The 27307-nt window shown below is 44.4% G+C and overlaps 1 long non-coding RNA gene across 2 annotated transcripts in view; it reads right to left on the reverse strand.

The window, feature by feature from the left end:
- Positions 1–26007, reverse strand: part of LOC111538284 — a 58597-nt gene extending 32590 nt beyond the window's left edge. For both annotated transcript variants that reach the window (XR_002730292.2, XR_002730293.2), the window contains exon 1: positions 25608–26007. This is a non-coding gene — a long non-coding RNA (uncharacterized LOC111538284). The remainder of the gene's footprint in view (positions 1–25607) is intronic.
- Between the last annotated feature and the right edge of the window lie 1300 nt (positions 26008–27307).

Consider the following 27307-nt stretch of genomic DNA (forward strand, 5'->3'; position numbering starts at 1 on the left):
TCCTTTTCTCTTGTCCTCCCTTTTTTCTTCCTCTCTTTTTTTTTTTTTTTCTGAGCAGGTATATCTGGAATTGTGCTGCCCATGAAGATTTACAAATGAATCGGCCCCATCCCTTTAATTGGAATAGCTCCTAGTCTTTTGGGAAATAAAGGCATGCATCTACCTTTGTACAAATCTATCTATTTGTACAAAACAAAATGCTTTAATAGAATTTCTATCCATCCATCCATCCTCCATCTGAACTCTGATTCGTGGAGAACAATTTACTGATTCTGCTCAAGGAGAAACCCTGCCACACTGTGACAATGTATCTTGAAAACAGACCTTCCATTTTTTTTCGATGGTAAAACTGAGTCTTAGAGAAGTTACTCAACGGCAGAGTAACTGGGTAAGCAGCAGATTCAGGTTATATCCCAATCCTTAGGCTGGATACACAGGACAATACTCAACATGCTCAGCTCCACTTTCCTTCTGTTGTTTTTCTTTTCCCCTCTTTCTCACAGAACCTCTACTCCCTCCTGTGCCAAGGCTCACACGTCTCTCTTGGGTGACATCTGCGGTGGGCGCCGTGACTCCTGTCACCTGTGTGGGGCCCGGGCTGCTCCTCCCCTCCCCCGCCTTCCTCGCCCTGGGCCTGACCGCAGGGGCTGAGTGTCTGGCCTCTGCACACCACTTTCTCAGCAGGGCACTTCCTCCCTGCACGCTGCTCCTGCAAGTTGTTTATCTCTCACAAGGATAGTAACAAAGATCGTATCGGTGAAACTCTATCTGTCTGGGCACAGATGTCTGGCTCCCTGGCAGCTCTTCATCGCCCTGCTGTGCCTCACCTTCCAGAAGTCTCCTTCCTCCTCCCCCCGGAACCCCTTTCTTCCACACTGAGGATGATTAGTTGAAACTCAGCAGGGCAGAGCAGGCGGCTGCACTGCTCCACTGACGGTCTTGGAGCTGTCAGGAGCCAAGCCCCTTCCTGGCCTTCCAGCAACTGTTTAGACAATGGTTGCCCCTGGGCCAGGCATTAGAAGGGAACGGACAGGGAGGTCACAGGGACCCCAGATGGTAGTGACGATGGCAGCTGTTGAAGGAAGGAAAGGAAAAGAGAGATGGGGTGGACCACATGACTAATTTAAAATGCCCCAAGGAGGTGGTCTGGGTGCAGAGTCTTCAGATGTGCCCTGTCCAGCAAGGCCTTCAGCAGTAATGAAAACGTCCCGTTGCTGGGCTGTCCAAGATGGCAGCCACCTGCCCCAGGAGGCTATTGTGAACCTGAGATGTGGTGGGTGTGACTGAGGAATGGGATTTTTAACTTTATTTATTTGAATTAATTTGAATGTAAATAACCACATGTGGCTAGTAGCTAGAAAATTAGAGAGCACAGTTTCACAATGTGCTGCCAGATGCCCATGTCAAAGGCGCAACCCTTTAGGCTGATGGACTAGCTCCTTTCTGACCTCTGCTAATAGGAAGAGAAGTCTTTGGCTTCTTTGCTCTTAATTTATTCGTTCAGTTTCTCTATATTTAAAGTATGATTAATAATTCTTGCCTCACCTTCTTCACAATGTGTTGGGAAAATCCAATAAAATTATGAAATAATTGATCATTTTAGCTCACAACTTTAACATAAGTATCACCACCTTGGCAGGACGCTGTTGTTTGATCTTCATGTACATTTCTCCCTGGCAACGCCCACAATGATTGTTTAAGATATTTGCACATGTGCAAAGCTCAAAACAAATGCAAAAATCATTCCAATACTTATCAATTGTTTTCTATTATTGCACGTGGAGAGTTGGCCTGGTGATGTGGGTGGAGTGCCGAGTGTCTGGCCAGCCTGAGTCTCAATCCCGTATTTTCAGAAGACTACCAGCAGACAGGTCACTTAAGTTGTTATATATCCCATCCCCTCATTGGTGAAATCAAATCCTGATACTCATGGCACGGAAGCTGTCAGGAGAAATGATAGGAGGTCCTGTCTTTGAAGCATCAAATGCAGTACCCAGGGCACTCACTAAAGGTCAGTCCCTGACCTTCCCCTTGGAAAACGAGGGGATTTTGATGAAACATTTAGGACGAATGGTAGTCTCTGAATGCCTCGACGAAGGACTACTGGGAACATTGCGAAGGCAAGTTCCGCAAATCTGAATACAGCTCTTATTGGGTGCAAAGAGGACTTCTACTGTTTTCAAACCCCTGTCAAATGCCGTGACATTTCTAGACTTAAGTCACTCATCTCCACTGGGTTTATTTACAAGCAGCAAAGCAAAGTTTCCGGCTTCTAAAGAAAGAGGCTTCTAAAATCGTATTAAAAAGACCTCAAAAGGTTTCCTAGACATCAAACAGTCCTTAAAATAATATTTTGATGATTTAATTGTAAATAAATCAGGAGCATATGGATTAAATTTCAGTCAAAATATGCATGACTTTTTAAATCATGGGATGGGACAGAGGACTTGGCACAATGCACTTTGGGGCTTTATTGAACTCGGAGCATTTGAGAAATGCTTTGTGACATGGGACAGAGCTCAGCCCCTGCTTCTTCATATACACCAAAGGGAATTGTAGCTGGGAAGTGAGTTTCCAGCTTTCAGGAGATCTGATTTGGAACGGCCTTGATGTCCTCCTACCCAGGGCCAGCCCCGAAGCACACGAAGTCCCGCACATTTCCTGAAAGCTGAGAGGCGAGCACCAAAATCCACCTTGATGGCAAGGGAAGCAAGAGAAGTGCAACTTTGGGGGTAATTTTGCTTCTTCAAGTCCACAAAGAGGACAAGGCTGTCTGTCTAGTCACTGGGTGGTGACACTGAATTCATTTTCCAGCTTCTGCTGAAAGCAGACCTGCAGGGCTAAAGGACCCATGGACATGGGTCCAGGATGACCAATAAATCTCTTCACACACGCGCGCAGACACACAGGGACACACTCCCTCACACGCACAGAGGCATAAGTGCATACACACAGGCAAACGTGAGCAAAGGAGGAAGTGGATATGGGAGACTGTCACCTTGCTGCTGGACCCAATTCACTCTCTTCTTCCTTGTGATCACGGGCCCTTTTCTCCCATTCTCCAAATGAATTCAAGCCAGCAAGCTACAGTGGAAATGAGGGGTCTTTCTTCTTCTCTCCTCCGCTCCCTTTCTCTCCCTTACCTCCCCTCTTTTCTCTCTTCCCTTCTTTCCCTTCCCTCCCCCCATCCCTCTCTCTGTTTCCCTTTCTCCCCTCTGCCTCTCCCTCTCTCCTTCCTTTCCCTTATGCACTCCAATGCTTCTTATGAGCCCTTCTCTTGTGCAAACCCAGGCTTTATAATGCATCCTGTTCAAATCAATCCCAAATGTCCTTTCCCACTCAAGGGAAGCCCAGGTTCCTGTTAGTTTTCACCCCTACTGCTTGATACTGGCTGCCCCCTCTTGCAGGCAGTTGATGGCTGCCGCAAGTCGCGTGGCACGCCGTGCACAATGGGAGACCCTAGGTTCAAGCAGAGTGCAGCTGAGTCTGAGGCTCCCAGCAGTGAAGCTGACGATTGGACTTTCTCGGAGGGGTGAGACTTGTATGCACATGGCTGTCCTGAGGATGCCAAGCCTCACAGCCTGAGCATGGTTTGAGAGGAGGGACAGGGTTGAGCTAGACCAGCTGCATTCAGGCTCATAGGCACCTGAATGGCCCCACCCACAGGCTGCTGGGTTGCTCCCAAGTGCACAGAATCTGAAGACCTGAGATCTGGGCTGCTGCATTTACATTTGAGTGATTGTCTGACAAGGTAGCTCTCAAGGACCTCGGGTTATTCATTTCCTGCAGGGGAATTTTAGAAAACTGGGACCACAGTGTTCTTTGGATGGACAAAGAAATCTGTTTCTGAAACAAGGCAGTGGATAGGTGCCAGCCATTACCATCATGGGTGGTGTGGGCAGAGTGCCCATATGACAGGGGCCCTCCTTGGCTGCCTGCAGCGGTGGTCCTCAGTGCAGGCACCACCCGTAGCTTCAGCAGGCCAACCAGGGGTACTGGGGTTGGTCTTGCCTCAGGGTGCCTGAAAGTGCCAGGAGTAAGGTGCTGGGGTGGTGGCGGGGTGTTGCCTGCTGGGAAACATGGCAATTGCAAGACAGTGGCCCACTGAGAACAGCCCAGAGCCCTGACCCTAGTACACAGCAGAGGAAATAGCCCCAAGGTGACAGTGACAACGTTGGAATGACAGCTGTGGCTACAAAATCACAGCCACCACCATGCTGAGTGCTCTTCCACCTCCTTTTATCCTCCAGAGAATCCTGGGTCCTGGGCAACACCATCTGCATTTCACAGATGAAGAAACTCAGTTTCTGTGGCATTACTGACTCACAGAAGGACACACCGGGAGGAAGTGATAGAGCTTGGACACTAAGAACCAGGGTCCACACAACCATCAAGGAAGTTTGCTTATTTTAAGAGTGAGATGACGTAAAATATAAACAAACAATTTGCCAACACTGAAGATCTATTCAAAGATCTTTTTATTAAGTTGGATACCATAAAAATCTAACATTAGCACTAAGATATCAATATTAGTTCTATTGCTACTAATATAATCAGTAGTGATACTAATTATTACCACTGACGATAGTGGCAACAGAGCGCCAGAGCTGGTTCAGTCTGTTTCACCCCGTGTTTCCTAATGGAGATCTGCTAATATTTGGGCGCTGTGTGTGTTGACATATCACTAATTTATCTTGAGTGCTATATTCACGCGGATTGGGATGCTGAATCTTGAAACATGATAGTATTCAATAGGCCCATATCCCACTTGTCCGGTAAGACGAGGTATCTCCAAGTTACTTCACTGGTCCTGGGAAACGCCTGCAAGGATGATTCATTGAGGCCCGCTCCCATCCATGCATGCTACAAAAAAATCATCCTGAGGACAGTGTGACCTCTTCACTCTCCATGTGAGCAGCAGTTCTTACTTGGCTGAGAGGTCCTATCTTCTGTCACTCCTGTCCCTGCAGATATTTCAAAGTACTTAGCAGGCAGGTAATGGCCAATGTCTAGCTCTGCTGTTGTAGTTAAGCAGCATTGGACAAGCTGGGAAAGTGCTCTGCTCCTTGGTTTTCTCATCTGCCCCATGGGCAGCTCTATTTCCACCATGGAAATTGAAGACATACTGTGTGAATGATGCCTGTGCAGGTCCTGGCTCTAGCTGTAGGTCAGGGCTTATTTGCTCCTCTGAGCTCCTTTCCAAGCCTGGGGCTGACTCTGAGCATTGGTACCCAAGGAAGATGCTCTAGCACACACCCTCCAGTGTGGAGTGGACTGAGGGGAGCGTGGAGGTAGATGGGCAGACATGACTTCTGCTCTTGGCTCTGTATGCACTGAAGGGCAGAAACCAGGCCAGGCTCAGAATATTCTAGAGCTTATTTCCTTATCTCTAGAGAGAATAATATCTGCCTCTCAGGACAAGGGCGAGAATTAAATGCAAGCAAGTACTAGCGTATTAGAAAGACAGAAGTTGTTTTTTAAAAATATTTATTCTCTCTTATCCTTCCCAGAGCGCATGTTTCAACAATGGCGATGGAGTCGGGGTTGGGGAGGAAAGAGAGCTGGGGGAAGGAGTTGGTCTTCACACTCATGGGTTGCTTTCCAGCTTGTGGAACTCTTTAACAAATCTACCCCTGTATGACACATCTACAACAATCTGCAGGGGGAGGTGTTATTATCACACCCATTTTACAGACTTAGAAACTGAGGCACTGTTAGCTTAAAAGAACTGCCAAGCTGCCCAGTTGGGCCTGTCCAATGCCTCTGTAACATTTAGTGGCATTGTTCCTCGCAAACTTCCCACCTTTTTGTGAAGTCCCGGTTAGGGTCCCTTAGGTTCAGAGTCAAGGCCCTAGACATTGAGAACATGCCCTGTTGGTTCAGGTTGTACTTAGAGAAAGGAAGCGGGCATGGGGGTGAGGGCTTGACTGAGGATTCCTTCCTTCTGCAGGTTCCTCTTAAAAGATGAAAACAATTCAACAACCTTCTTCTCCATGCCTTTCAGAATGAATTTCTTCTTCTCCCGGATTTTTCTTTCAATTCTTGGCTGAATTTTCAAGCTGTGATCACCCCAGGTAAGAGCGGAATTTGAGTTAACTTTGTGCATCGGAGAGGCCGAGGCAGGCAAGGTGAAGGAAAAAGATTGCAGCATCCCCGCTGCATTCCTAGCCCTACCTCCCCTTGTATTCTAGTTTCTGTGTCTTTGTTCACACTGATCCTGTAGCTGGATGGCCACTGTCTCTAACCCATTGGCTTGTCTACACCTCTACCTTCAGACACTCTCTGACATACCTTTCCGAGGAAGGCAGTCATCCCCACACTCCCATCTCTCCACTCTCAAACTCCTGAATGCAATTCTATGAAATTAATGTGCTCAAGCTTCTGACCTCTCTGCAAGGGGCCCCAGAGGTCTCTCCTCTGTAGTTAACACTCAGCATTTTATCTTCTCCAACTCAAACCCTCTAAATGTTTCTGCTCCAGTCTCCGTTGCTATTAATCCAGTGTTGGCCACAGGCAAAGCTGTTATTCACCCCTAAATGCCTCTATCACTCCCACTCAGGCCCTCTGACTTTTGGCCACACACCCCGATTCCCACTACGCAGCCCAGTCTCCTGTTGGTGTTCTGATCTTTTAGGCTTTTCCAGCTCAAAAGCTCAACATAAATCAGAATCAGAATTCACCCCTGATTCTGCGGCACTGCAGCCAGAGGGAAATTCTCCCCACCTTCCACTCTGATCCCTGTAGGTGAGGAAGGCAAGGCCAGCCCCTACTGGCCATGAGGTGTGGCCTCTAGCTTCCAAGTTTGACTCTCCCACACATCAGCCACAGGTCCTTCCCTGACTTCTCCTCTGCATGTGATAAACTCTCTGGATCATGGTTTCTTCATCTGGAGAATGAGGGAGTTGAACTACATGTGTGTAAGAGTAACTCCTGCTTCTGTGATACTTTTTCAAATGACTGAATATTTGGAACATCTTTCTTTAGGGGACCTCAGAAAAGCTCAAGACCCAAGACTAATTTTATTAATAAAGCCAGCCTTGTGGGATCTCTAAGAATTAATCATTAGATTCTTTTCAAAGTATCCATTAATGACCTGGAAAAAGTCAAAGACAACCTCATCTGATGTGTACACAGCCCAGAGGGAGAGGCAATGGGAGATGTTGTAATGCAATCCCCCAAACTCCAAAAAGGATGCCAAGTGGCTAGAATGATGAGCTACACTGAAGTGGATTTTCCTTATAGAGGAAATTAAATCTGAGCAGAATCTGAAAAGATACTTTTCCTGTGAAGAAAATGAAGACATTTAAGCTGTTGTAGGGATTGGAAACACCGGGGAGACCTGATTTCTGTCTTCAGAGATGAGAAGGCCACAGATCCCCCACTTGGCATCATAAAGCACATGTCCATGGACAAAAGAAACCAAATTCAACTGCAGAGTTACAGCCTGCAGTGGCAGTGGTAGTGGTGGGCATTGTGGTGAGGCTGACGTTCACTCTCAGGAAGGGACTTTGGACAGCAGGTGTGGCCTGCCAGCCTTCTCCAACGCCCTCCAGGGGTTCCCGGAAGAGCTACTCTACCTGAGAAGCAAAAGTGACCAAGACAGAGGAACTTCTTCTCTCCTAATCGTGCACTTCAGAGGAGGAAATACATGATAGTACCCAGGTAAATGCATGCATGAACAGCCCTTAATAGTACAGAGATAAACACAGGCATAGTGAGTACAGAATCATATATAGGTAAGCACAGGCATATCCAGTACATAATAAGACGCAGGTACTATGGTTTGGAGATTTCTGTCCCCTCCAAAACTCATATTCAAACTTAATCCCCAGTGTAATCATGCTGGGAGGTGTAGCCTAATGGAAAGTGTTTAGGTCATGAGGGCTCTGCCCTCATTAGTAAATTAATGCTGTTATACAAAAGGAGGGCAAGAGTGGGTTTGCTCTTCTCTTCTGCTCTTGGATCATGTGAGGACAGAGTTCCTTTCCCTGAAAATGCACCAACAAGGCTCCATCTTGGAAGTGGAGACCAGGCCCTTACCAGACACCAAACCTACAGGAATCTTGACGTTGGATCTCCCAGCCTCCAGAAGTGCGAGAAATAGATTTATGTTCTTTGTAAATCACCCAGTCTGTGGTGTTGTGTTATAGCAGCACAAAACAGACTAAGATAGCAGACTAAGATACATATGGACAAACGATATATGATTGTACACAGGTGAACACGTACTTAAACAGAATATAGTAGTGCACAGGCAAACACATGCATGAACAGTACGTAGTCACACACAGGCTAATGCATACATCGGCCAGATCATTTCCCACAGTGGTAGTGCTATGAAGGGATGAAGATGGGCTCAGAGGATCGGGAGTGGATAGAGGTCACAAGGCAGTAAGATCCACTGTAGATGAGGTGGTCAGGGAAGGTGTCCCTGAAAAGATTCCACCTGAACTGAGACCAAAGGGCAGGAGTGAGCGGTGATGAAAAGGGCCCCCTCTCAGGCAGGGAGCAGCAAATTCACTATCACCGAGGCAGGACGCAGCTCAGCGTTGCTCAGGACAATACGGTCAGTGTGGCTGGAGATCAGTGCACTTTCGGAGGTGACATGGGTTGAGGTTAGAAAGGTGAGCAGGTGTAAACTCCTGCATCTCCTAACTTACAAGGATAGCAGATCTGATAGGCTACTTGTGATGTGGTGAGCTCCCCATCAACTGGGGAATGGAAAGAGTGGCTGGATGACCACTGATCAGGAATGTCGGGTGTCGGGGAGAGAAAGGAAGAAATTGAAATGGAATGCTTTAAAACACTGTCCATCTTTGACATCAAGACACTCACTTTCCTGGGCTCAGAGACATCTGAAGTTTAATCACCTGGCAGATTTACTTGAATGTATTTTGCCAATATTGAGGGACAGCCACCATGAGGAGAAGTGCCAGTGCAGATGCCAACTGATGAGAGTCCAGGATCTCAGTACCATGGATACAGCAAATGTGGACGGAGCCAGTGCCGTGGCTCATTTAGAGCCAGACATGAATGATAGCCGGCTATGCCTCCTCACTTGACTACTGAAAACCATAAATAAATACGTGTGAAAATTTGGATGTTAGCTCTGTCATTATTTTGCAATGATGATAGGACGTTAGAATATGAATGCAGTTTGAAAGATAGCACTCTCTTTGATACATCAAAAAGCCCTCTCCACTTGACTAGAACTTTGGAGGGACGCTACCAGGATAAACTCCTCCCTGCCTGTTCTCCTGACATCCTATTACAATGACAGAAGCTCTCAATGTATCAACTTAATCTCAGTTCAGAGACCGTCTTAGTTCTGCCCTAGTGAAGTCAAATGGAGTTTTATCATTTTTTCTTGGGCATAAGATGCTCAATTTTCCAGAGGGAAAAAATGCAGAATGGGGCTGAAAATGTTATCATATTTGGGAGAAATGGGTAATCCTATTCTTGTGGTATTAAAGATTTCCCTAAGAAAACTCTGCTACCAAGAATGGGGTCACAGGGTTGAGAACCCATCTGACACTGTGGAATAAAGACAATGTTATCCTTATCTACATTTCCAGAATCTGATATCTATTTCCTCCCCATTCACTTCCCATGGTATGGCTACATCTGCATCTATACAGTGGATTTTCCATCTACTCATCCTTCCTTGATCAGAGCTCAACTTCTGTGAGCTTTGATTTCCAATTCCTAGAATAGAGACAAGGTACTTGCCCCAGAGCCCCTCAACATCCGGTGGCTGAATTCCCTCTGTTTTGGCTTTCATGACACTGTCAAGGTACATTCACCCTTAATGGAGACTTCTGAGTCTGCTCTGGTTCTAGAAAGGCAGTCTAAGTTAATTTCCACAATTTTCATTGTATTGCCAAAGAACTTGAGGCTTTCTTGTTCAAGAAACTTCCCAGGATCTATTAAGGGGCAGATCTATTTATCAAACCCAGACTTACTGATGCCAGTGTCCAAGCTTTGCCCAGTTCCCCATAATTGCCCCTAAGAACCATTTGTCGTGCATCTGAGATGGAGCCACGGAGTCCTAGTCTGGCCTCCGGGAATCCACCCACCCGTGTCTGGGGAGCTGCCTGCCCTTTGCTGGCCCTTCTGATGAAGGCTTCACTCCATCTGGTGAGACCTGGGAGCCTCTGGTCCTATTACCAGCTAGCCCTCGCATCTCCCATTTCTTGAAGTCTGCTGGGAGGGAGGACAAGGGTAATAACCACGCTAATGACAAAGCGCTAACTGAAGACCCCAGTAACCTCTTGGTTTCCTCCCTTCCCATGGCCGTGGTATAATGAAGCCGGGCAGGCACTCGGGGAGTAATCGGATCCAGCTCAGGGTTAGCTAAGAGGTGGTTTGTGGTCAGGCGCCCAACAGATGGGTTCAAATTACCTGACTTTAATTTCTAGTAATTGGCCAGCTGGATTACCCTCTAGCTCAGGGGACCTGGAACTATATGTCTCTTGCTATCAGCCCTGAAGGAAAAGAAGAGTCTGCTCCATAGAGGTGGTGTGGGCAGGAGTGGGGAAGGCCAGGATCTGGACACAGGGGTACCCAAATGATTCCAGAGGCTGGGTCAGAGTCCCTCAACCTTCAAGGAAGTTTTCTAATAATAGTTCAAGATTCTATTGCAGAACTTGCAAAGACTTCTCTCCAGATGATGGAAGAGAGTTAAAATCATGAAGGGTGAGATTTGATTATGTAATTCTCTCTCTTCTGTTTTTCTTTTTTGTTTGTTGTTGTTGTTGTTTAATTACCAAAATGTTTATGCAAATACACATATTTCCAAATGCTTGTTTAGTCTGCTTGTGCATCTATTTATACTCTTAATAATCACTAGACTTTACTGGGGATATCCAGGCACTTGGCTCAGTGTTTTACCTGTCACAGCTTCTCCAATGTTCCAGTGACCCTTCTGGGGTAGAGACTCACAGCTATCACTTTACAGATGTGAATACTGATGGTGAAAGGGGTGGATGGGCCTGCCCCTGGTCCATGGCCCCTCATGGAGAGCTGAATCCCAGCACAGTAAACCACCTCAATGGCTCCATCCCTCTGTTCTGCTGAGTGCAAGCTCTTCACCTCTTCTCAGGAAGATGACAAGGACTTTCACCCCAACGCCTCCACTCCTGCTCTCTCCCTAGTCTCTTCATCTTGTGTTCATTCATTTATTTATTCTTGCAAATTCACATCCCCAAGTCTGTACTTAGCCTGTGCCTGGCCTATACTAGACACTCAATAAGCATTTTGAAGGTGAATCAATGAATACGAATGCAAGGATTAATAAGACAGGGCTCTGCCATCAACAGGTTATGCATACCTGGTGAGAACAAAACTATAAACACATCCATGCACACCAAGATGGTAATTTCACAATAATGATAATAAAAAGGATTGTGAGAAAAACAATGAAGCCACATTTGCAAAAAAGTGAAGTGCCTTACATAGCATTGGGTACATATATAATAAGTGGTCAGTGAGCAGGCTGGGTAGCTTCCCCAGTTGAATATTGTTTCCACAGGTGGGACATGTGTGCATGTGTGTTTGTGTGTGCATATATGTGTGTTTGTGTGAATGAATCTGTGCATGTATGTGTATGAGTGTTTGCTGTGTCTTTAATCTTCTGTGTTTTCAGCTGCTGGTCCATGCTTGGTCATATTCTTGGTACTCAGATTATGATAGATGTTTAAATAAATAAAAAACAAGGCCTGAGACCAAGTGAAAAAGGCAGTTAAAATGTCACCCCAAAGCTTCCTGAGGGCTCTTGAAAGGCAGTCTGAGTTATTTTGTATTCTGCATTTGTGCTAAGAAGTGCTGTCTGACAGAACATCTGGGAATGAGACCAAGAGAAAATATAGCCATCTTGATCCTACCTGCTTGAGAGCTGTAAGCCACAGCTTTCAGAGAGATGTTCCAGTGAGAGAGAGGGGCTAGCTGGGAAAGAGTTAGACTACAAACAGGGAAGTTTCATTGTCTGCAAAGTGGGGAGACTCCAGGTTTTGTTGGACTGTGGAATAATAATCTGACATCACCTGTGGAAGGTTCTCAGTTGTTGTCTGGTCCATTGGACAGACCCTCACCCTTGACCATCCTCAATTTCCACATCTGCAGCATGGAACCCACAAGGCATCCAACGGGATTGCTGTGACTCTCAGATGAGGTGATGGATGTACCTGATTGCTTTAGATTCACTGTCACATGCCACAAGAGGGCTGGTGTACTTATTAATTTATAATGTATGAACTTGTAATATCTTACTGAACAGCAAGCATACTCCTTGCACCTCTAAGGCATTATGTAATCGCCATGGCCAACTGAACAATTCTCACATCAAGCTTGTCTACGTTACTTAGGTGGCTACTGAGAGAGCTCGGGCCCCCAGACAGTTAAACCACGCTGGGGCCACCTGGTACTTGAAGCACCTTAAGGGCCTTCATAAAACTGCTGGGTGACCACAAAACTAACCACCAGTTCCTCTGGAGCCCAGCCCAGCAGCGTGCACCCGAACCACGGGAGAAAAAGGTGATGCAGCACTTTGTCACTCCCTGTCTCGAGCAGGCAGGCAGGCCAGAGGCAGCCAGCCCAGTTACCAGTTTCTCACAGAAACCTGCTCCGGTCAGCCTGCCTGGAAAGTCCCACGGGGTGAGGACGCTGGTGCCCTACCTCCTCTGTCTCTGCCTGGGCTGTTCCCTCAGGGGCAGCAGATCTTGAATCCTTAGCATTGTCAAGAGTTCCAGTGACTTTGGGTTAAAAGGGTATGGCCTTTCAGATAAAAGCAACCGTGACTTGTTTTTCCTGGGTATCCTTAGGAAGCTGGAGGGGATGCTGGAACAAATCATGTGTTGGAAAATGCATCTCGTAATGGGAACATCTCAGCAGTGTCTTGACCACTGTAGAGCTCACACATTTGGGGACAGAACCTGAGTATATATTGCTTTCCTCCCTAAGTCTTAGGACATTCTAACTCTGACTATACTGACACACACACACACACTCTCTCTCTCTCTCTATCTTCCTGGCAATTCCTCCTTGGAAAACCAGCAAGGTTTGATTGCTTAGTTAATCAAACCCCCTTTTGATCAAGGTAATCAAAACATTACCTTGGAAGCCAATCCCTGGGTTTGAATCCAGGGTCACCACATGCTAACCATGTGGTCTGGGAGCTCATCTGTCCTCCTTGCTCTGTCCATTCTGTCTCAGTAGGTCTAGGGATGAGGTCTGGGAATCTGCATTAAAGCAAACCAACAAATCAACTACTCCAGTGGGTTGCGCCGGCAGTGGTTCATGGGCTACTCTGAGAAACTGCACTGATAGAGGGTGGGGGGCCCAGGGATGAAGTTCTGAGGGTTAGTGACCCCTGGAAATGGTAAGAAAGATGGTATTACTCATGTGTGTTTCCATGCGGGAAGAGACAAAGTGTCATTGAGTCTCAAAGGGCTCTTTGACCCAAAAACAACTTAGAACCAGAAGGTAGAAAAGAGAGGAGAGCTGGCAATGACTCCAAGGGTTAGAGCCTATCCTCCTAGAAGAACATGGCACCCCTACCCTATTGGGGTGGCAGATAATAGGGAGACAGTAGTTCTGTTTAAATATGTGAAGATCCAGAACTCTGGGTGGATAGCAAGTTATTTAAATGGCAACGTCCCAGGAAACATAGGAGAGACCAACTAGCCCTTGAAGGCTTCCCATGCACGGCTCCCCGACACTGCAAGCTCTCTAAGTACCCCCGTGGAGAAGAGGAATGGGAATGATTGCAAGAAGGCCAGACAATGAAGGTGAAAATAAATTGAGGCTTTCCAGATGAAGTAGGACTTGAGGTGCCCTTGGAATGATGGCAGTGTGCTTATTCTCCAACACAGCTTATGCACATAGAAAGAAAAAAAAAGAAGAAGGTTCTGAGTTTCTACAGAGTTTTCAAAATCCCCCAGTTCATGAACCCTTGCTGCTACTTTGGTGGTGGAATGAAACAAGTCTCCAAACTCTTCACACAGGATCCTTTGTATCAACACCACCCAGAAAACATTGCTTATCTTTTCCTTGAAGACATGTTCCTTTTGGGGATTTTTTTTTTCATGACATCACAATCTCCAAGTCAAAGACTCTAGTCCCAAGAATCTGGTGTTTGTATTTCAGGGTGGAAAGCTCAGAGTCTCATCTTGGCCCATTATTCAGGAGACAGAACAAAGAAGAACTCCCTAAAATTATTGTAGTAGCTCAAACACAAACTTTACCTACACACTGATTGTGTTAGTCAGTCCCACCATGAATCTTCTACCAACTGCATTTAGGAGGCAACAGGCTGCTCTTTGATACTCAGTGTCCCTCCCTATGCTGCTGAATGGATAAAGGAGAAGATATCAGAAAGAAACAGTCACCCTGTAGCAGTGGCTCACGCCTGTAATCCCTGCAATCTGGGATGCTGAGGCAGGCAGATCACCTGAGGTCAGGACTTCAAGACCAGCCTGGACAATATGGTGAAACCCCATCTCTACTAAAAATACAAAACTTAGCCAGGCCTGGTGGCGGATGCCTGTAATCCCAGCTACTCAAGAGGCTGAGGCAGGAGAATCGCTGGAAGGTGGAGAATGCAGTGAGCCGAGATCGCACCGCTGCACTCCAGCCTGGGTGAAAGTGCGAAACTCCATCTCAAAAAATAAAAATAAAAAAATTAGCCAGGCATGGTGGGGAATTCCTATAGTCCCAGCTACTCAGGAGGCTGAAGCAGGAGAATCACTTGAACATGGGAGGCGGAGGTTGCAGTACACGTAGATAGCACCACTGCACTCCAGCCCGGGCGACAGAGCAAGACTCTGTCTCCAAAAAGAGAAAGAAAGAAAACAGAGTCATTCCAATCCCATGCAGATTTACCAAGTGCTTACTATATGGTGCACCTGATGCAGGATCTAAAGAAAGAAGGTCTTAGAACCAAAGCCTCGCTTAAGCTATTTCTGGACTCATGACTGGTGCAAGACTCAAAAGTTGTTAAGACTGTCCTGGCACCATTTTGTTCAACCTGTAGGACCTATCACTAGGTCCTGAAACTCTCAAAACCTCAGTGTCCCATCTTTAAGACAAGGAATAGCCGAATTCTCTTCTCCATTCATGTTTTCTCAACAGGAAACCGAGACAAAAGCAGAGTCAGACTTTTGAAACTGAAATTCCTTGGGTGGGAGGTGGGCTTCACACCCTGGGCTTCCAGCACCACCCACAGGCATTTCAGAAGCTCACTTCTTATTTCAGCATCTGACAAATAAAAAGAAAAGACAAAAATTTTTTAAAAAAAGAGATACTCTATTCAATGTCAACAGTTTCTTTCTTTCTTTTTTTTTTTTTTTTTGCATCTAGATGTGAAAGCCATCAACCACTCTTTGAAAAGATACAAGCTTTGCAATATGAATCCGTGACCACATACTTGGAACCTCGAGGCCATGAGCCCTTTGGCATTCAGCATGTTTCAGATTTAGAAAGGTAATAGGCTGCATGCACTCCGTATTATATAACACCCCCAGTGGAGCCTGGGACAGTGCCCTGCAATCAAGCCCATTAATATTTCTGCAGAAAAATGTATGAACTTGCACACCAAGTAGGATAAATGAAGACTATCAACATCCCGGTGTCAGTCCAGGTCAACTTTTGCTGCCTAATGAGTTCAGATCAGGTCAGTTGTTGCAGTCAAATAAGTCATAAAATGTAAGCTTTCAGGATGTTTGGGCTTCCAGAATTGTAGGTAAGAGATTGCAGACCTATAATAGCAAGAAGCATTGAGTGAGAGTTTATCATGTGCCAACCAGTGTGCTAAGTGTGCCCAGTCACATGGGAAGGTGTTCCCATTACCCCCCATGTTATAGCAAAGAAACCGAGTCTGAGTGAGGGTGATGTGGGTAATCGCGAGCAGGGGGAGGTCTCTCTGCCTCATTGCAAGGCTCCATTCTGAATGAAGGCATCAGAACAAAGTCCTATGCCTGTCAGCTGGGAGTGACAGGAATGATTTGAAAATGTAAGTGGCTCACGTGGGCCAAAAAAGCAGCTCATTCTGACATTCCTAATTTTACTGGTACCTCCTCCCGGCCAAGAAGAGAGGATAATATTAACATAAGGGGAATCAGAGAACAAGTAGAACATAGACATGCCAGTTTCAACCCTTGGGTGTTGAGGAATCAGGACTCCTGTCTAACCAGACTGGAATTTTCAGCCTCAAGGACCACAGAGATTCCTCACCTTTCCTCTGTCCCAAAGCGTCAGCCTCATGACTGATTGCCTTATCTCCAGATTGGCTATTTCTAACATCCCTCACACCATCACCTCACATCCCTTAGATTTATCTTCCTAAGATGTTTCTCTGAACATATTTCTCTGCCAAAAATACTCCAGGGCTTCCTGCTATCTACAGAAGAAGTTCACATGTTTTGACTTGGCCTGCAAAGGATGCACAGGATACCTCCTCAGATAAACTAAACCATGTGATGTAACTGCACAGGCCCCCATTTTCCCACACCATGTTCTGTTGCTACCACCATCTCTCCACCTTTGCCGTCTTTGCCTTGTGTTTTAAGCAAAAGTTTCTTCAGCTCAAAGATCACCTCCTCAAAGAAGGCTTGTCGATGGCCCACCACATGGAAGCAGACCTGTGTATTCTCAGCTCATGTTGCCTTTGCTTCTCTTCTGACAGGTTTCAAATGCCTCTTCAGTTCAGTTATTCTTTCCCTTTTGTTTAATATGGCAAATGGGACCCCATTTTATCAATCAAATTATTACTATCTTATCATTTAATCTGTATAATTTTATACTGTTATTGTTGAATAAATGAAACCCAGTAGGTTGCAAATGTAAATCCAGATTAGCTTAGCTTCAGAGCCAGTAGGTTACATATTCAATTCCCTACTTGCATAAGTTTGCAACCTGGGAGGTCCTCAGATAACAGCCTAAGTGTTAGGGTATTGCTTGTCAAATATGCTCCATGATAACAAAAGAAACTAACTTCAAAAGATTCCTTATACCCAACTATTTATCTACCCATTCTTATCTATATGAATAGGTGATAGGTTACCCCCTTTAATTATTCTCTAAAAAACTCACAAAGATTATAAACTAAAGAGGAAACAAGTCATTTCTTTCTTTTAGCTCTATACTACTTCAAATGTCACTGCTCCTCTCCGTTCAGCTTCTTAGAGCCATTACATGCACCATCAGGATCCCTGGTGTTTCCATAGACTTTTGTTGGTCTTTCATTGATAGTTCAAGGCTTTGGAGAGGTATCAAGGATGCTTGCAAAGATGGCAACTAAAGGCCTGGGAAATCCTTCAATGAATGGATCCCTTGTTTTCTGCATTCACCCATGTTTGGCTTAGTCAGTTGTGGTATGCCCATAAGCAGATTTCCAAGCCTTTTTTGCTGAATTCTGAATAGCAGATAAAATATTTCCCAGTGATTTGATCTTAATGGTATTTTGGAGAGTTGAGGGGTTGAACTCTTTATGGGAGAAGTGAAATTTCATGGAGAGATCAGGCTTTCTGTGATTCTTCAGATAAGCAAGAGACTGCAGTGCTGAATCTAATCTCAGAATGGGGCTCTTCCTTTTCTCTTGCCCAGTGAGTCTTCCAGCATTTATGCTAGCTTCACAGTCCTAAGGCAGCCATGCAAAAGGAAGCCCTTCTAATTGTTCCCAGTGCTTCTTATAAACATATCTTTCTTTATCAAGTTTCCAGACTCAGTTCTGGTCATCCCTGACCTCAAGGCTCTCCCAGTTTAGAAGAAGAGGTGAACATTGGCCCATTACACCTGACTTAGGCCCTCCCGCTTTCCCCAGCCCTTTGAGATGCTGGAGATGCCTTGCCTCCTGACCCAGCTCCCATGTCATCCTTGAGAGTGTGGGCAGCTCCAACATGACTTTCCTTCTGGAGTTTGGGCCACCAGGAGTGGGTGTACTTCTGCCTGTCACTAAGCAGACATGACATGAGTGGGTACAAATGACATGCTTTTTTTTTTCCTTTTGGATATGTGGGTGCCTGCAAGATTTTCTTTTCTTCCTTCCTTTCAGAAGTGCAGTAGGAAGAATGCCAATCAGGAGTCGGTGGTTCCATCCACAGCCATTCAACCGGCTATTCTGACTGAACTCCTCAAATCATAGACATCTATGATGCTGTGGGATTGAGAAGATCTGGCAGTATGTGGCTTCCTCACTCTCCCATGTTGGAGAATCCTCAGAGTGCTGCCAGAACAGGATACAGAGATTGCACAGATCTTCCTACTAATAGAACACCAATGCTGTGGAAGGCTAATACTAGCACATACTATAATAAAAGTAGGGCTTTCTGTTCCTGTATACGAATGTTTTAGCTTACGTTTCACTTCTTTCACTTTCTTCATGGAAAGCTCACAGCCTCATCTTCCCAATGTAGTTAATACTCTCTTTACACCTCCTGTGATGGCTCCCATCCCATTCCATGCTTTCCCTTCCACTGCATGCCTTATGTATGTAGCTCTATGTTCAATGTCTGCATTTGCCATTAGACTATGAGCTTCACTAGGAGGAAGAGTGAGTAACTGGGTCTTGTTCATCATTGTCGCCTCAGTGTCCAGTATGGTTACTGGCATAGAGTAGGTATTTAATAAATATATGTACAATTGAAATAGGATTCAGTATTTAGTTTAATGACCCCAAAGACTTCTAAGTGATGTAAGAGGGATCTTATTATTTTAATTTAAAGATGAGGAAACAGGTTCCGGGCTGGTGACTTGGATTAAGCCAAAGCTCTAGAGCCTATTTTCCAATGCATATTGGTATTTTCGGGAAAAAAAATATGCAATTTTGGTCAAGACCAGAGAAATGTTTGGTATTCACTATCTGTAGAATGAACATAAAATGGTCTTTAACACTTATATCAGGCAACCAATTTAGGAAGCTATAAGTCATTGCTCATCTATGTACTTTGGAAAGAGCCTTGTGTATATAGGCAGTCGACAAGAATGGGTGAATGTACCTCAGTTTCCTTTCTGTACAGTAGGGGCAAATATATTTGCTATACCTAGTTTATTGTGTTGGTCTAAGGAGCAAATACATTATTAAGGGTGCAAACTTTGGGGAGACTATCTCTGTCTTAGGTGATGGGCATTTACCAAAATGCCATCCCCGTTCCATTTTGAGAGCCTGTCTCTGAGTCATAGTATAGAGGTGTGCCCATCTATGCCCCCTTCCCAGCCATTAAGTTCTCTAGTTTCCAGAATGCTGGGTCTCTAGGAATTCTATTTTGAAATCTTCATCTTCACCTGGTCCTAGACTCTATCCTTTTATGTCTATGGGCCAGGGTGTGGGGAAGGTGCATTGGATTTGTCTTTGGGATTATCCTGTCAATCTGTTTGCCAAGAAATATAGTCCCTCAGAAAGGGGAGAAATTTAGACAATACATGTTTTCCTAATGCCAGTGCTTATTGGTATCAACTAGCTCTATGCACACATTGGTATGCTACCCTCAGATCCCAACATCTCTGAGGCGATGGATATAATTCTACAATCTTGGAAGTTTCTTTTTTAAAAAAAAATGTGGAGGTTTTTCAAAAAAATCTAGTTCTGCCTATGTCTTTTAGCTTGCTTCACACGTTTAAAAATTTAGAAAAGTGTGTCCCACGCCCAGGGAAATTTTCCCCAAAGGTAATAGAGATGACCCTGTCTTCATGATTGATTGATGCTGGGGTGAAAGATCTATGCTGATCAATTATAGGAGAAAGACTTAACCTCTAGAATGTTCAGTATTCTCAATGGGAGTTTCAGTTCCAGAATTTTATTCCATATCACGTAATGCCAAGATTAATCATAAAAACAAATATTTATTTTCACAAACATCTCTTGAATATGTATAGTTGACTCTCACATTTATGTAGAAATTGGAAGCTCAGCTGAGATTTCTGCTGGATCCAGGGGTCAGACTAAGATTAATACCACATTACTAATGACAACTGTCACTGCCATTTCTCCAATTCCTGTTTTGTTTAGAATCTTGAACTACTAGAGTCACTGTAACTTTTCCCCAACTCAACCTATTACTCGAAAGAGCTCTTTTGAGCAAGTTTTTACAGCTTCATCTCATCCACCTTTTGAATGTTGGAATTGGGTAGTTGCTTTCCGGCTTCTATTTGAAAAGAGAGATCTTCCTGTCTTTTGCACCTGGGAGTGTGTGACTTGTTTAAGAGCAAGTTATTTGAGGAAGTGCACGGTTCACTAGACCTCCTCATATCCTAGAGAGATAATTCAAAAGCTGCATCCAGATGGGATGACATGGACACCTCTTACATAAGACCATGGGAGATAAGAGCTTCTCTATCAATGGGCTTTGTCAAATTCATTGATCAAAAGTCTTCTGGCAAACTTCCCTATCACCCTGTAATGACATAGGGCCATCTCAGAGACTTCAGACAAGGCCCATCTGAGAATCCATGGTCGTATCAATGGCAGGTATCTAGAAACCAGGCAACATACACCTTGTGCATCTGATTCTTTCTTCATACTTTGAATCACTTATGCACACCTCAAATAATTGAGCATCTGCTATGCTCCAGGAGGCGTTGTTTAGGTACTGAAAATGCAGAGGTAAACAACATATTATTTCTGCTTCAAAATAATCTCAGGGGGCAGTCAAACATGGGTATAATTAACCAGAATGAGACACATTGATTTATTTTCTTATCAATTTTCTCTTCACTTCATGCATGCTTTAGACTCAAATTCTTCCTACTCCTCACTGATACTGATGGCTATTTTGGCAGAAAAAATGAGAGCAAGAGTAGTAAGTAAGAGGAGCACCAAACAAGAAAGTATCAGGAGGCAGGAGTGTCTGTCCTACCTCTGTCCTGACAGGACATGAGTGTGGCCATAAGCCAGTCAAGTAACGGCTGTAAGTTTCATTTCCTTAGCTGTAAGATGGGCTACTGGTAACTGCTCCTGTCACTGATTCGAAGGGGATATTTATATTTGAGAAAGCTTTGAAAAGTCTCCAATACAATGCAAACATGGGCAATTACATTAAACAACTTCATATAGTCACATGCAACTAACTTTACAGAAGCAAACTGAGAAGGCATGGAGTGAAGACACAAGAAGCCAATGGCTATTGAATCTTCTGCTAATCTTGTGAAACACACACACAAAAAATCTCCTCTAAGAAAATGCAGAAACCTACAACATTTTGCAGAAAAAAAAAGTAAGGGGGTTCACAGACTTCCTGGTAGCCCATTTATGGAACACTAGAGAGCTCGTGGTCCCCAGCTGGAAGCTGTCAGGTCGAAGGCAGTATCTTCGGATCTCAGTAGGCAGGACCAACCTAACCTAAAGAAGAAAACCTCCCACCCACCTAGAAATTACCGAGCACCTAGAGTCGCGCCCCTTCTCCATCCTCACTGCTGAGTATATCGTGTGTATTTACACCTTACTGTTTCTTCTAGTGAAACAAAAGAACACCATCTGCCCAACCACATTCCGCTTCCAGGAAACTGAAATGAGAGCGGATGTTGTCTTTCACTGCTTGTTTTCATTTTTTCTTTATCCTTTTATGTGTACCTCTATTTTTGTTATCACACTCTTAAAAGAAAAGATACACTTGGAGCAATTTTGTCTCACATTTCTCCCTGAATTTTCCTAAGTTTGGGCATCCTTAGGTACCAGCCACCTGCCACACAGGAGAAGTGGTGAATACTCCTGTGGCCATTTACCAAAATAAGTTTTGAACCACCCATTAAACACTCCCTCACACCCCTTCACAGCAAGGGCCTTATTCCCCTTCTGCATTCCATCAGTTCTTAGCAAGTAGGGGTTGAGAATTTGAGACCAGGAAACACTGTGGGTGAGAGGCCACAGGAGACAGTTCAACAGAACAAGGGTGCCAGGGTGTGGCCTTCAGGAGGGCCTTCCTGTGAAAAGCTTATTGACAGAGATTCTTATGACAGAGTCCCTGAGAAGAAAGGTCCATAACAGCGCAAATAATTCCCCCAAGGCCACAGGACTTGGGATTCTGCCCAGATCGAAAGCTCAGTCCTACTCAGAAGAACAAGAACAAGAGATTAATTTGTGAGCAGCAGGTTCAGGAATCAAAGTAGACAGGCAGTATTGCCAGAGTACATCAGAGAATTGCCTATGAAAGACAGAAGCCATAGAACATGGATAGAACTTTGTCATTGTCCTCCGTTTGTCTACGCAATGCTTTAGTCAATGAACTCCTTGGTGGATAACCACTTAAATGAGAGTCCACTGACTTCTTTTCAAGGGACAACGAGCAGGAAAAACTGGCAGTCAAAGAGAAAAATGTTCTCTTTCCATTAAGACCCAAGGTTGAAAATTAAATTAAATGGACAGCAGAAGAAGAAAAGCCTAGCTCCATAATGGTGAAAGAGCAAGGCATGTGAACCCACTAATATTAGGTCCCAAAGAGATAATATCAAAAAGAAGGCCAAGGGTTGCAAATAACAAATTTAGTCTTCTGAAAAGTCCACAGCAATGTATCCTTTTTCCCTCCAAGATGAGCAAGAATTTAATCATTCAACAGTGGCCTGGTTCTTGGGAAACATTGCCAAAAATTAAAAATTAAATGGATCTGGGGACTGGGTCTTGCTCTTTAAATTAACTTACCTTTTAAATGACCATTTATACTTCACGGCATATGAGCCTATTTTTATCAGCCATGGAAACTTCCTGCTGTTAGGTGTTGGGGTTACATTGATGAAGAAGACAAAGTTCCTGATTTTAGGATGCTCAGAGTCTCTGACAAGCTTCCAGGCTAGTGTGCTGGACTTCCCAACCAACATCACAGCAGATAAAGGCTGACATTTTGTGTGCATGAGACTGTTTGTGTCCCAAGAATACCCCTTAAAATATTCAATACGTTCTTTTCTTTATTGTTGGCGAAACCAAAGCAAAATGCTGATAACTCAAGAATAGAAAAGTTCAGCTTTGATAGACTCTTACTTTCTCCCTTGTTCGCTGAACATATCTAGGTGAAACAAACAAACAAATCAATCAGGGGCTAGATTGTATTAGCCAATGTCTTTCTGGGAGAAAAAGAGGGTGCTGACCTATTTTCTGGCATTTATGTAGCTATTAATAACAACAGCTTGGTTTTGCTAGGATTTGACTTCAAGGCAAATTAGAAAAAAGACATTTTTGTAGGAAGAGAACACTTTTTGTGGTAAGAGAGGTGATAAAATAAAGATTCATCTAATGTAAGATAGCAAATAATTGACCTCCAATTCCTTTCAAATAATAATGATAGTAACATGCTTTCTCTGTGTTCAGAACTCTCCCTTCTGAGCATTTCCCAGACATTAACTCAGTTAATCCACACAGCACGCCTGGGCTCCGGCTGTGTCTCCACCACAGTGGACTCCTGGGTTGACGTGTCCACCAAGAAATCCGGGATCCTCAGCTGTCCAGGGATGTTGGACTTCCTAAGAGGATCTACCTACAGAGATCTTTATGTCCTCCTAGTTATTTTCATCAAAGTTGTACGAAAATCCATCCAAGGTGGAGGAGGGGAAGAACGAGGGCAGGAAACAGGTCTGGTTTTGTGACTACATGTGGTCTTAGCCCTAGTTTGCCTTCTTATGAGACAGGTGGGGAAAGTCACAGAATTGCAGAGCATGCTCACGGGTGTTGCAGGTTTGCAGGAAAGGATCCCAAAAGAAATCTTCCCAGGAGCCATGTAGCATCATTTCCTGGGGGCAGGTGGGTGTGCCATTTGCCACAGGCGACAGTGTTTTGATTGTAAGGAAAGAACATTTGAAAATATTTTGAATGAACTTTTTCTGGGTAACTGTGTTTCCTCAGCCCAAGTGGACAGGTGAAAAAAGGCAGAGGTCCTAGTTCCATAGCCTCACTCATCACATCATTCAATATCTGTCTGTTCTCAAGGGGAGATTATTGGAAATTCTTTCATAGCTCATGCTCCACTCTTTTACATTCATATCACACAAAACAGAACTTTTCAAAGAGCTCATCTCTAGGTCAATTGTTCACTCCTCCCTTTAAACACCATGATATACAAGAAAGCCAATGTTGTTTGAGAAATTAACACCTAGTGCAAGAAATGCACCCTTGATAACAAAGCTCTCTTTTATCAGACTATAATTAATGAAACTTCTTTCTGTCTTATAGAGTTACCTTGTTAACTCTACCTTGTCTTACAGAGTTACCATAAAACTCCATAAAACTCCATTAAGTAAAGACATATTTTTTTTTAGCACCAAGACAGGATTTCACCAATTGGAGGCTGGTTCTTCATTTTATGACTTGATTTCTTTGGTAGCACTGTATGTATCCTCTCATGGGGTCTAAGCATTGTTTTTTGTTTTTTTTGTTTTTGTTTTTTTCCTGGAATACTAAAGTATATTTAAACATAAGAGAACAAGTCTCTGAACAAGAGGCTTTTTAATAGTTCAAGTTTTTTTTATATGAAATGGTCCCAACTTTAATCCATAATTTTTATTCTAAGGAAATGTGCCTGGCAAGGACACTAGCCTTTCTGGACCTAGCTAGAGGGAAGAGATACTCTAAAACACTCTAGAATTACCTTTTTTCTCCTTTCTAGAGAGCCTTGGTAAATAGTTTATATAAAATATTTTTACATTCATTGGAATAGCAAACATCCTGTGTGACCACATTAGATAAAAATGCAGAAATGCTCAGGAGAAAACCTCCAAGCATGTGATAATATGACAAATGCCAAGGACAAGTCAGGACACATTTCAAAACCTGCTCAATCCTTCTAAAGTCCATCTGAAACTTCAGTTTGGTTTTCACTCTCATACATATGTATATATACTTACACGCACATGCATACACACACACACACACACACACACGGTTGCTCATGCCCACTCCTTTTCCAGTAGCACAAGGGTTCGTGAACATCAAGAATTAAAGACAAAGTAACATTTCACTCATCAGAAGGGAAGTCCACTAGCTTATGTAATAAAGGGGGAAAAAAAGTCCTTAAATTGCACTAATATACTGATTTTGCTAACCTGATTTGAATTAAAGCAAATAATCAAAATTGTGTTCAGCTCCTTCTATCAGAGGCAAACCAAAATTGGCTGTAAACTGTTTTAAATGATGGACTTCAACACTCAGCAGAGGATGTCTTATGATGCAATCAATCAGCCTCCTTAAACGGGGCTCTGAGCTGTGTTTCTCCCTCCACTACCTGTCCTATCTGTGAGGCAGGAATAGCCCCTATGATCCAGTATGCCAGGGTCCCTTTGGGAACAAAACTACCAGGATTCAAATTCCAACTCTGCCACCCTCTCACTGTGAGCCCTCGGGTATGTTTCAGAGCCCCTGAGCATCTCAGCGTCCTCATGAGATATGTAGGACATGATGTGAAATGCTTGCTGTATAGGTGGCCTTCCATAAATGTGAGCTATTACCATCTTCTAGTTTTTATTTTCCTGGGGGGATCATAATATCAAAATACAAGTTACCGGATTCAGGAATATGTGATTTGATTAAAATATATGCTACCTCATCAAAACGAGCTCAAATGCCACCTCCTCCAGTAAGGTGTCCCAGATGCACAGTGAGGGGGAATCTATGCTACCTGCTTTGATAACAGTGGTACCATTTGCACCTCTGTTGTAGTTCTCATCCCACCTGCCTTCTTGAGTCCCGGGAGTGTTGCCAGGTTCTCAGGGTATTCCTGACAGCGTGGGCTGCACCTGCTCACCTGTGCATCCCCCCAGAGTCCCAGCACAGTGCTAGGCACAGAGGTTCCACTCGTGTGCATGTGTCACCTCGACAGCCAAGCAAAAGCAAAGCCAGCCCTGTGTGCGAGGAACAGTCGGCTAATATCCCGTGCTGCAGGCAGACCGGCACGTTTCTTCAGCCCGTTGAAACGTGTGCTTGTTTTCGTAACTGATTTCCTGCTGGGGGTAAAGTTCTTGCAGGCAGAGTCCATGGTGGAAGCCGGGAAGGGCATTCGTCTTTTGGACCCAGGGCCTTCTGTGGCTTTTTCTAATGAATGGTCACTTAATCTGCCATAGGTATCAACATTACAAACAACAACCACAGACCTCGTGCTGTCTTTCAGTTAGAGTTATAAAGAAAAAAAAAGAAAAAAACAGAAAATAAATTGTCACCTGCCACGAATATCATGAAAAAATATTGGTGGAGGCTGGTGGGAGAATCCTCAAATAACAACCCCGAAAAGAAATTTCAGCTTCTAGTATGAACATGATTTAAATTTTCATGAACAAATCATCTGGTTCTCACAAAGACAGCAGCAATGAAAAAAAGTAATAAACCACGGGGGTTGGTGGAGAATCTGTGACCCAACGGGGTCCCCCAAAGGACTCTTCTGACCAGACTTTGGTGCACACTCCTTGTCTCAGAGAGCACCTCCTGCACTGGGCTAATTATCTTTTAAAATTCATATCTGAAGCCATGGGCTGGCTCGTGGGATTAAGCACAGTATGCTTTGCAAATTGAAAATAAGATAGCTGTTAGGAATATACACTTGCCTCTATGATTACCACGGCAAACAAAGGCAAAACATTAATTTACATCTATTATAATAGAGAAACAAAGCCGGAGATATTCCTCATATTGCAGGCAAGAGATGAATTTGCAAAGGTGATGTTCCCGGAAGATGAGGCGGGTGATGGGCTACAGAGGTGAGGGGCTTTAGGGACAGCATTGAGAGACCACTGAGTCCTTTGGAGGTCATTATGTCCCCTGCACTCACCTTCTAGACAAGGAAACGGGTTCAGACAGAGAAAAGACAGGGTCATTTCTACCCAGCCGGCTAGGGTCAGAAAGAACTTGATCTCTCTGAAATCCACACTTGATTTTCTAACGAGAGGGTAGCCATTGGATTGTGGTCTTTAATCAGAAGGCTGTTAGGGTCACATTGAAACTTCTAAGACAATGTATTTTACCCTATGGAGGCTTTCTTCCATGCTTAGCATGTTGGAGCCACTGTATCGGCTGTGGTGGGTATTATTACAATTTTTCTTTTTCACAGATAAGGCACTTCCCCACATCCAGTCAGTCAGAAGACAACAGTGCCTAGACTGTCCCTCAGACACCAGATCCCAAAGCAGCTGGTGCCACGGTCTGTGGAAGGCCATTCCCAGCTTCTCATTCTAGGTGCTCCTTGACAGGTCAAATCACCTGACAAGGAGCATTTACCCATCCAACAGGAAGAATTTACCTACCCCTCCTCTGGGTCTACCATCTCCCTCTTCACAAATGCCCCATGTGGCATGAGGCATTACTACTGTGTGTCAAAGAGTCCTCGGCAAGAACTGAACTGTGAGCCCC

The sequence above is a fragment of the Piliocolobus tephrosceles genome, chromosome 6 (genome assembly GCF_002776525.5).
Source record: "Piliocolobus tephrosceles isolate RC106 chromosome 6, ASM277652v3, whole genome shotgun sequence".
Classification (NCBI taxonomy): Eukaryota; Metazoa; Chordata; class Mammalia; order Primates; family Cercopithecidae; genus Piliocolobus; species Piliocolobus tephrosceles.